Here is a 10,374-nt window from a genome sequence, read left to right as displayed (position 1 = left end):
ACCATGGAAATAATAGAGAACACTTCATAATGTATAAAATCCTTTAGGTTGGCAACTGAATTGTTATTCTACTTTTAGTTAATTATTTATTGTTTTTTTGGTGACATTGGTTAACGAAATCCAGTAAGTTTCAGGTGTACTATTTTACTTTTAAAATAACCATTGAATTAATTCGTGTGATGTCTGCATCTTTTAGCTTTCACTTCCATTTATGCCATGGGTGGTATCTAAGTATTTTTATGTTTCTAATTCCTTAACGTATTTAGCACAGGATTTGGCACATAATAAGAGCCAGTCGTGATTGGATATTTCTTCAAGTCAGCAGCTCATTCCAGAGTCCTGGGATGATAATCACAAATTCCTCTCTCTCCTCGACTTCTCACCATGACACTCCCCTTTCCTCCTCATATCTACTCGCACTTCTACCCTTATTATGTGGGTGCCTTCTGAAATGCTGTGAAACCCAACCTGTGACAGTTTCTAGTATAGAACTTACTCTTCCATAGAAGAAAGCATAGGGGGTCTCAGTCTTACTGCAGATGGAAACCTAAACGGTTTTAGAAGTGGGAATACTACAAACTGAGAAAAGGCAACACTGTAAAGGCTACTAATTTAACATTGTAAGATACTAACATCTTTATTATTGCATTAAAAATAACCATTGTCTGGTGCTAGTGGTCCCAGTCAAAAAAAAAAAGTACATATCATGGTTCGTGGGCAGTAACATTTTAAAGAAGTGATGTGAGCAAGTGGTGAATATTGGATATTAAACATAATGGCAGTTCCGTATAAGTAAAACTGGGAATAGAGAGAAATAAGCAAAGGAGAGCCCTTGAGAGAAACCCAAGGAAACCTCGAATCCACAGTCACATCCAATATACAGACATCGAGAGATGATACCACTCGGTGAATATATAACTTGTACCTTAAAAGCCAAATGGGGTATGCTTTACACACACACACACACACACACACACACACACACACACACATCCAATATGTCTTTTTAAGTAAATAAACTATGTTAACTGTAATTTAAGTATTTCCTCTCATCCTGTAGCCTCTGATTTATTTCAGAGACAAGTAATTTTAGAGCACGTGTTTGAGTTACAGCGCTAACCACTGGCAGAACTGGGTTACATGCATAACCTTTAAAAGACCAGGATAGCCTTCCTTGCTCCCCAGCCATCTTGGTGGCTGCTCTTGGTTGGGGGCCATCCGCACCTAAGGCAGGAAGATGGTGGTCGCCAAGAAGATGAAAAAGTCACTGGAGTTGGTCAACTCTAGGCTCCAACTTGTTATGAGAAGTGAAAAGTACGTGCTGGGGTACAAGCAGACTAAAAATGATCTCACAAGGCAAAGCAAATTTTGTCATCCTTGCCAACAACTGCCTAGCCTTGAGGAAATCTGAAATACAGTGCTGCGCCATGTTGGCCAAGACGTGTCCATCATATAGTGGCAATAATATCGAATTGGGCACAGCATGTGGAAAATACTGCAGAGTATATGCACACTGGCAGTCACTGATCCAGGTGATTCTGATAGCATTAAAAGCATGTCAGATCAGACTGGTGAAAAGTAAATTATGCAAATTTTTTCTTTACTAAAACTGACTAGAAATTGTTAAAAAAAAAAAATTGCTATAGTACTGTCCCGGCTACATATTCTGATATCTATAGCCTACAAAGTATATACTATTAAGGAAAATGAATTTACACACCTTGAGAAGTAGTGTTTTACTTGGAACATAAATATTTGTATGGAATCAAAACACCAACTAGAAAAAGTTTTATACAGATGCTCCTTGACATGATGGGGCTTACATCCCAGTAAGTTCATTGTAAATTAAAAATGTAAATCATTTAACATACTTAACCTATCAAGCATCGTAGCTTAGCCTCGCCTGCCGTACACAGGCTCAGAACGCTTACATTAGCCTGCAGTTGGGCAAAATCACCTCACTGCCTCTGTCCAGTATCACAAGAAAATAATAGCACATATCGCTAACCTGGGAAAAGATCGACATTCAAAGTTCAAAGTATGGTTTTTACTGAACGAGTTTGTGTTGCTTTCACACCATCATAATGTAAAAAAAAAAAGGCAAATCATAAGTTGGGGACCATGTATGTAAATGGTCAGAAATTATGTTCAGTTTGTGATGTCTCTAATATTGGGACTTCCACTTGGTTATTGATTCATAATTTTTATCTTCACACGATCCTTTTAAAAAACTAGTTAAAATAGTTCATATCTTTAATAGGTGAACTTCGCCTTTGAATATTGTGTTTCCTTGTTTGGTAAATATGTTTGAAAGAAGAAATTTCAAGATACTTGTGCTTCTGGTCCAGTGTTTTATAGTCTGGATTGTAGGTTTGATTGATCTTTTCCTTAACTTTAATACTGATTTTAATTACTGTCTTCATAAGTGAACCACATGTGTGACAAAGAGGTCAGCTTGAAACACTAGTATAGAAGAAATGCCTTGCCTGGTTATCTATCTAATCTGCTGCCTTGTCAGGGGACAGACATTAGCCACAGGCAAGCGGAACATAGTTACTCCCTGTAACATCTCCAATTTTACTTTTGTGCCGGAAAGTCAACCCCACAATCCTACCTAAAAATAAACTCGACACTACACTTAGATAAGTAATCTTTTAAAATAGTGAACATATAGAATTTAAAATGAACTATATGGACAAATGCAAGATAGATATCTTCTAAAAGTAAGTTTGTGTCACATTCGTTATTTTAATAGAATTCTGTGGCCAAGAATTTTTACTCTTGTAATAGGTCGTTTGGCTATAATAATTCAGAAGTTTGAACTTTTTTTTTTTTAATCACCCGGGAAGAAAAATTTACTTTGGAAAAAAAAAAGAGTATGTTGTTGGAGGGAGTAGGAAAGAGAAATCAGATTTTTTCCCCCAGTTTAGAGATGTTCACACTCAGAGAAGTCGTGCTTCTGCAACTAACTTGCCTTTCCAGCCCTGGGCCAAGTGACCTCCTCTGCCTGCCTGGCTCTCCTTCAGGTTTCAGTCCCAGCATCTCCTCCAGTAGACCTTTCCTGGCTTTCTAGATGTTCGGTCCTCGTGCTGCGAGTCTCTGTGCTACCTAGCGCCCCGTGCTTCCCCCTTATAATATGAAATGTACTCTATTAGAATTATTTCTTCAGCTACTCAGAATTTTTTAAACTTTTATTGAGAAGGCCTGTACTTTGAAAGGACATAAAGTTTATGTTTTCTTCTAAATGAGAGAATCAGAGATGTCTGTGGCCCCCGGTTTGTTATGCAGTACTTTTATCCAGTTTCTGTTTAACTTATTAAAGAGACACCTATTACTCAGTGGAATCACAATCTGTACAAGTATAGAATATCATTTCTTATATGGCAGTAAGATTCACATATGAGATCCTGAAAACCTAGGTTTTTTTAAACTCAGTTGTCAGTCATTATGTGACGATAAAATGTTTACAAGAAATTCCTGTGTCAAATGATTGTGGTTGATAGTTGAGCATGACAAAGTTCAAACTATTACCATAAATGCAGCTAGTGATAGTTGCAAATAAAATTAACATGATTTGAGCAATTAATTAGAATCATTTTGTGATAATTATTTTGGGGATACCTAAGTATATAGTAAGAGTTGAGTGTAAAATTCTTACAGCAATTGAATATTTGTAAAATAATACTTTTATTTTAACAAATGAGAAACAACTTTCTTGATGAAGTGTGGTTCTTTTCTCACTACTTAGAACGTAATAAATTTCAAGTAGACTGAAAGTTTTTAGTGTAAAAAAACAGTACTAAAAGGGAATAACAGTTTTTATAATTTCAGAGTGAAGAACTTTTCCTAAGCAAGATTTTTTAAGGCCAGAAACCATAACAGAAAAGATTACTAAATGTGATTACATAATAAAGTTTCCAAACATTCTGTAAATAAAGTTAAAAGACAAAGAGGGGGAAAAGTATTTAGTATCATCAGCACAAATGACTAAGAACTGATTGCTTTTATATATCTCATGTGCACCCGTTAAGAAAGACAACAGAAATGTGCAAAGGAAAGGAACAGCAAGATCACAAGAAATACACATGGTTTTTAAAAGAAAAAATGTGACACTTCAAAAAAAAATTAAAACCATAATGTAGTACCATTTTTTACTTTTTGAACTAAAAGATCAAAAGTTTTGATGCAATATTGAGCTGGGAAGGATGTGGGGTTTGTAATATATTGACAGTGAGAGTGTAAACTGTCACAAGCTCTTTAAAAGTCAAGTTGACGATTCTGTCAAAATGTTAAATGTATATACTGTTTGACTCAGCAATTTCATTTACAGAAATTTATCCTACAGGTAATAATAGCACACATGTGTACAGATCTGTTTACAAAATTATTGCAGCATTATTCTTAGTAACAAAAACTAAACAACCGAAACGTTCATCAGCAGAAGATCCTAGTTAAATAAAAAGAAAACATCAGTACATTGGAACCTTTTGTGGCACCATTAAAATTACCAAGGTATAGCTCTATGTATTTTTTAAGGACCAATCTAGGGTATAATGTTAAAATTAGCAAAATACAGAACAGCATTAGAATGCTACTATTGGAGACTTGGCTGGATATGCATACAACATCTTTGAAAGGCTATTCAGATGGCTTATAGGAAGAGGGAGTAGGGGTTGGGAGTAATAGGGAAATCTTTTGTTATATACTCTTTGCTCTCTTTGCATTTAAAAAACTTGTAATATATTTTATATGCAAATACAGAAAGTTGTGAAACTCAATTTTTACTTTTAAAAAGTCATGCTTTAAATTTAATAAGGGAAGATAAGCCCTATTAACAGTTTAAAACATTATTGTGTAATTCCGGACAGAAATGAACCAACCTGTACTTAAAAAAAACAAAAAAAACAAAAAATTCACATTTCCATTTGAATACTACTTCATTAGAATAGGGAAAAGAATGTGACTTGTAAAGATGTTAGAAAAACTGGGCTAAATATGAGGTGCAGTGCCATAAAAAAAGATAGGTTTTCTGAAACTGACATGCCTAGCCTTAACCTTGCAAAAATTGCCATCTAAATCTACAGCCATGCCACCCTGAACAAGCCCAATCCTGTCTGATCTTGGAAGCTAAGCAGGGTCAGGCCTGATTAGTACTTGGATGGGAAACCACCTAGGAAGACCAGGTGCTGTAGGCTTAAAAAATAAGGGATTATAAATTGACGAGGTCCTCATAATCTGTGAGGTCAACCAAGGATTGCCTGCCTGGAGGGGAAAAAAAAAATTGCCCTCTAGCTAGTGAATTATTCTCAAAGTAGAAGATGCATTTCAGTGTTGCTATTAGTATCCCAGTTCCTGGGATGGGGATCAGAACTGCTCTAAAGACATGGCCCAGGAAACAGTGAATGCTAGACAATAAGCTCCTATTTAAATCTTTTAACAGGTAGCAGCTCATATATGGGTACAGTTTTAAATGGAAGTTTACTCTGGTGCTAAGAATTCTGCTGGAGATAGAAGTAACATAGAAACATATTACTAGTTTGAATGCTTTACAAGGCCAAGGTATTACCATGAACATCAGAATGGAAATTGTGTACCATAACTCTTAAGAGATCAGTGTGACGTTTTATGCATATGTTAGGTGGTTTAGAAAACCATTATTTTCATGATTGTAACTTTAGAATTTCTCGAGTCTCTAACCACCACTTAAAACATACCACTTGTTTGTGAATGTGGTATGTTTTTCTCTGCATCAGTAAGAAAAATCCCAAGATAGCCAACATCATAAGAACTGTTGGCAAAAATAAACTGAGACTCACTTTAAATCTTGGCCTTAAAAAATATATATCACTACATGCTTATAACCAAACTTAATAACCAAACTTATCTGGCACATGTGACAGGTTTTGCTATGCACTTAGTAATAAATGTTAACCTTCATTCTCTCTGGAGAGTGAACTAGATTGTTTTGCAGTCCAGTGAGAGGGGTGTTCAGTGGCACTGAGAATCATTCATGCAATAAATAATTTATGAGCAATTAACTATGTTCCAGGCACTGTTCTAAGCGGGGGGCAATGAACAGATAAAACCCCTGCCCTTCTGGAGTTTAGATTCTGACAAAATATAGGAACATGTCATGTGATAAGTCATGTGGTGAGTGCTGTGTGAAAAACAGGGAAGGAGGATGCTGAATTTTCAATAAAATGGCCAGAGGAAGCCTCACTCAACTGAAAATTGTGTGAAGTTCTGAAGAAGGTACTGGGCCGGGCCAGGGCCAGTAATCCAGGCGAAAGTTATGCTGAGCGCAGCAGCTGTGAAACAGGTTTTTCTGGTGTGTTCTAGAATCAGCAAGAAAATCAGTGTTGCTGGAGTGGAGTCAAGGACTGAGAGAGTAGCAGAAAATAAAGTAAAGGTCAAGGGGCCACTTACTTATGACTCTGTATGCCATGTTAAGGACTTTGGCTTTTATTCTGAGAAGGGAAGCTAGAGGAGGGTCCTTGAGGGGAGTAACAGTTTGAAAGGGCCTCTCACCAGTTTAGTAGTGGCCCTTTAGGGGACTTGAGGAATCCATTTTGGTGGACAGAGAGATCAGCAGCTGGGTTTTGGGCACCTTGGTCAACATCAAGTAGGCAGCTGGATATTCAAGTCTGGAGCTCAGGAGAGATGCAAAGCAGTGAGATAAGTCTCAGCAATTAAAACCATGAGCTTGGATGAGGTGACCAAGGGAGTAAGAACTGAAACATGCTGACATTTAGAAATCGGGCAGATCCCCAAGGAGGAACCGGCAAAGGAGACAGAAGCTGGCAAGGAAAACCAGGACAGTATCTGAGAGCAGCCGAACACATAGTAGCTACCAGCCACGTGTGCTTATTTAAAATCTAAATCATCATTGAAATTTTAAATTCGGTTCCTCAGTCGCTACTGATTTGGAGAGCACAGAGAACACCTGGGTTTTCACTAAATTCCACTGGGCAGTACGGATCCCAACACCAACCGAAGGAGAGGGAGTCTGTCAGAAACTAAGTGACTCGAGGACGGAGACCTGACCAGTAGATTGCTATGTATAAATGAACACTGACCTGTTCACAAGAGCAGTTTTGGTAGAGTGGGGAGCAGAACCCTGATCAAACTGTATTCAGGAAAAACTGGGAGAGAGGAACTGGAATCAGAAAATGTTGACACCTCATTCCCAAAGCTGGGCTCCAGCTGGCAGATGTCAGTCTGCTCAGTGTCATCCACTGCTGAGGGGCCTGACATGACCGGGCCGGGTCCGCTGGTGCTATGTACTCAGGTCCATGCCAAGCTGCTGCAGGAACAGCTCGAGACCATGGATGTCACCACTGGGCTCACCTCCTGCTGTGGGGCTGGGTCTTGTCACCTGGAGAGCTTCAAGCAGTAACAGTGAAACTGTCCTCTCCCTGACCTAGCAAACTGACCGCCCCAGGCCTGTCCTGGTCACGTCTGCTGCGTTCCTGGCTGGCTGCGCCTGGATCATGGCCATCGGTTAGCGCCATCTACAATCGTGACCTATTCATTTCTCCATGGTAACACCTTGGGACCACAAATGTCAGTTTAGAAGGCCCTACTCAGTAGGGTCCCCTTGTAACAATAAAGTGTATTTAAACCTAGGAAAAAATAAAGAAAATATAAATACCTCAATGGCATTTTGAACAGCTGGAACGAACTTACGGCAAAATATTTCTTGCTGTTGTTCCAAAGACAAACACAGCTCTCATGAGTAACAGTTGAGCCTTCATGGTGCATAAAACCCCATGGCCCAGTGACCCTCAACCTGACAGAATCATTTGAAGACCTCTGAAAACAGGATGGCCTGCCCTGTGCCCCCAAGAGGTTGACATAAGTGGTTGAGAAGGGACCCTGGCATTATTCAAGTGAGGAATTCTGCCGTTTTTTATTTCCCTGGGTGATCCTGACATACAGCCAGTTCCAGACCCACTCACTGCCTTAGACAAAAATGAAAAAACGCATGATTCCCAATCATGGTCCAGAATTACATAAAACTTTAGATATATGCAGTATTTACAGTGATGGCACATGCTGGATGCTAACATGACTCATGTGGTATTGTAAGTTTTTCTGCCGGTGTTTTGGAGATTGAGCATGTTAAACCACTGACAAAGAAATCAACACTAGATAATCTTAATAAAGGACTTTAGCCACGGTGAACAAACATACCAGTTTGATTATTTTATGGGCGCAGTGATTCTCTTGGGAGCACTTTATCTAATGATTCTACTTCCCCAAAGAAAAGCTTTTTTCTTAATTATAGAAGTTTTGAAATAGACTCAATTCTAAACTTAGGGAATCTCATTTTTACTTTAGGACTGATAATGTCTTTAAAACCAGTGAATTTATGTGGTGACTAAAGCTCCGTGAATTAGATGTTTCTTCTTGCAATTCAGCTGTCTATTCCCCCTCCTGGCAATGTTTAAAAACTAAAATATCTGGCATGTTTCCATGAAAAACATTCAATAGGTATTACTCCATTTCAGATATAATTGCAAATAAATGATTCATTAAACCACTGTGGACATAACTATCTTTCTTATATCTGGAAGCAAATATTGACTAATTACGGATCATAGGATACTTGTCCCTTTCCTAAAATCTTTGAAGCACTTCTTATATTTGCCATTTATCTCACTACTTAATCCTGTGGTCACTGCTTTCTGCATTGTGATGTGAATATAAAACAAATGATCGACTATAATAAACAGGTCTCCTATCCATCAGTTTCAACCTCTTCCTCAGTCTAATAGAGCTAGGAGATAAATTTCATCTTTTTCTCTTTACCTAAAGAGTGCTTTGAACTATGAAATAGCCATAGACAAAATAGTAATAATCCAACTTGGATAATTCCTAAATAACCAAACAATAACTCTGCAATCTGAAATTTAATAATTACATTTAGAAATACGGCATCACTCCCACTGCAATTAGTTTACTATTTCAACAACCAAGGCAATGTGAACCTGAAAGATAGAAATGGCTCAGCCTTTACTTACCAAATCTCAAATTACTAGAATTTTAAGTTTAAGAGATAAAGTCTACTTCAATAAAAAGGAAGTAGTACTTGACAAGTGACAAATTCAAAAACCTTGTATTACTTCATTTTTAAAACAAAAAAAAAATAATTAAAATCATTTTCTTAAATCATTTCCAAAACTATCACTGCCCGAAAGTTAACCAAATAAAACAAGAAACTGCTCACTGATTTTCCTCCATCATCCTCTTTTTGAGAGGCAGTACAATGGGATGATGGAGCTGGAGATCCGAAGCCAGACATGCTGGCTTCAAGTCTTGGCTCTTCCACTTACTCGCTCTGACCCCTGGGCAAGTTATTCTTATGCGCTTCAGGTTTCCCCACCTTCTTCTCCTGTAAAACAGCACTGTTGCCAGTACTTACCTGCCTGGTAGAACTGCTGTGGACAATGTTATTAAAAGTGCCCGCAGCATGCATACTGCAGCGCTCCTTGACTTACGATGGGCTTACATCTCAAACCCATCAAAAGCTGAAAATAATCCTAGGTCAAAAATGCCTTTAATACACCTAACCTACCTAACCTCAGCGCTAAGCCTGACCTACCGTCAATGTACTCGGCACACTCACATCAGCCTACAGTTGGCCGAAACCACCTCGCTGCCACTGCCCAGCCTCATGAGACTAGCATGCTGCATGTTGCTACATGGTTAGGAACGAAGGCATCTGTTGCCTGGTTATAATTCTATCTGTGCCACCTACCAGCTGTGTGACCTTTTGCAAGTTACTTCTCCACCTCAGTGTCCTTATCTGTAAAATCTAGCTAATTATAGGGTTGTTGGATTGAGTTAATTCATGTAAATCACACAGAACAGGGCCAAGAGTCAGCACCCAAAAAAGTTATGATTGTTATTAAAATCTATCAGTATAAAACATTTCCCTGGTAGTAGTGACATAACTATATAAAAATATATGTTGATTTGCCCATAAAAAAGAAAAAAATCCTAAAATCTAATACTTCCATGTTTTAGTTATTTATATCAGTACCAGACATGAGGTAGTAATTACGAATGCAAAGGGAAGTACAAGAGTCATGTCTTCAAGCAACGAACCGATCTGCAGATCAGCCCCTAGGCTAGAAAAGAAAATCAGAGCCTTGGACTTGACATCTTTTAGAGCGCTCTCTCACGTGACAGGGACTGTGTTAAATATTTTCATTGAACATCTTGTTTCTGTCTTCTATGTGTAAGTTAGAGTTCTCGATGTTCATTCATTCTCTTCCCAAGTATTTTTTAAAATCAATAGTATTAATGCTAGTTAATGATGCCAGTAGCATTAACAAAAGGAGGAACAAATTCTGCTTATCAAGACAGCCA

At 38.1% G+C, this 10,374-nt stretch overlaps 2 pseudogenes; both read left to right on the top strand.

The window, feature by feature from the left end:
• The first annotated feature begins 99 nt into the window (after nucleotides 1-99).
• On the top strand, nucleotides 100-3,582 carry LOC107511250 (annotated as a pseudogene).
• Nucleotides 3,583-5,076: 1,494 nt separating this feature from the next.
• LOC118600987 lies at nucleotides 5,077-5,195 on the top strand (annotated as a pseudogene).
• The last annotated feature ends 5,179 nt before the right edge of the window (nucleotides 5,196-10,374 follow it).

The sequence above is a fragment of the Rousettus aegyptiacus genome, unplaced genomic scaffold (genome assembly GCF_014176215.1).
Source record: "Rousettus aegyptiacus isolate mRouAeg1 unplaced genomic scaffold, mRouAeg1.p scaffold_m13_p_3, whole genome shotgun sequence".
Lineage (NCBI taxonomy): Eukaryota > Metazoa > Chordata > Mammalia > Chiroptera > Pteropodidae > Rousettus > Rousettus aegyptiacus.
The sequence above is the reverse complement of the archived record's forward strand: the minus strand, read 5'-3'. Positions and strand labels throughout refer to the sequence as shown.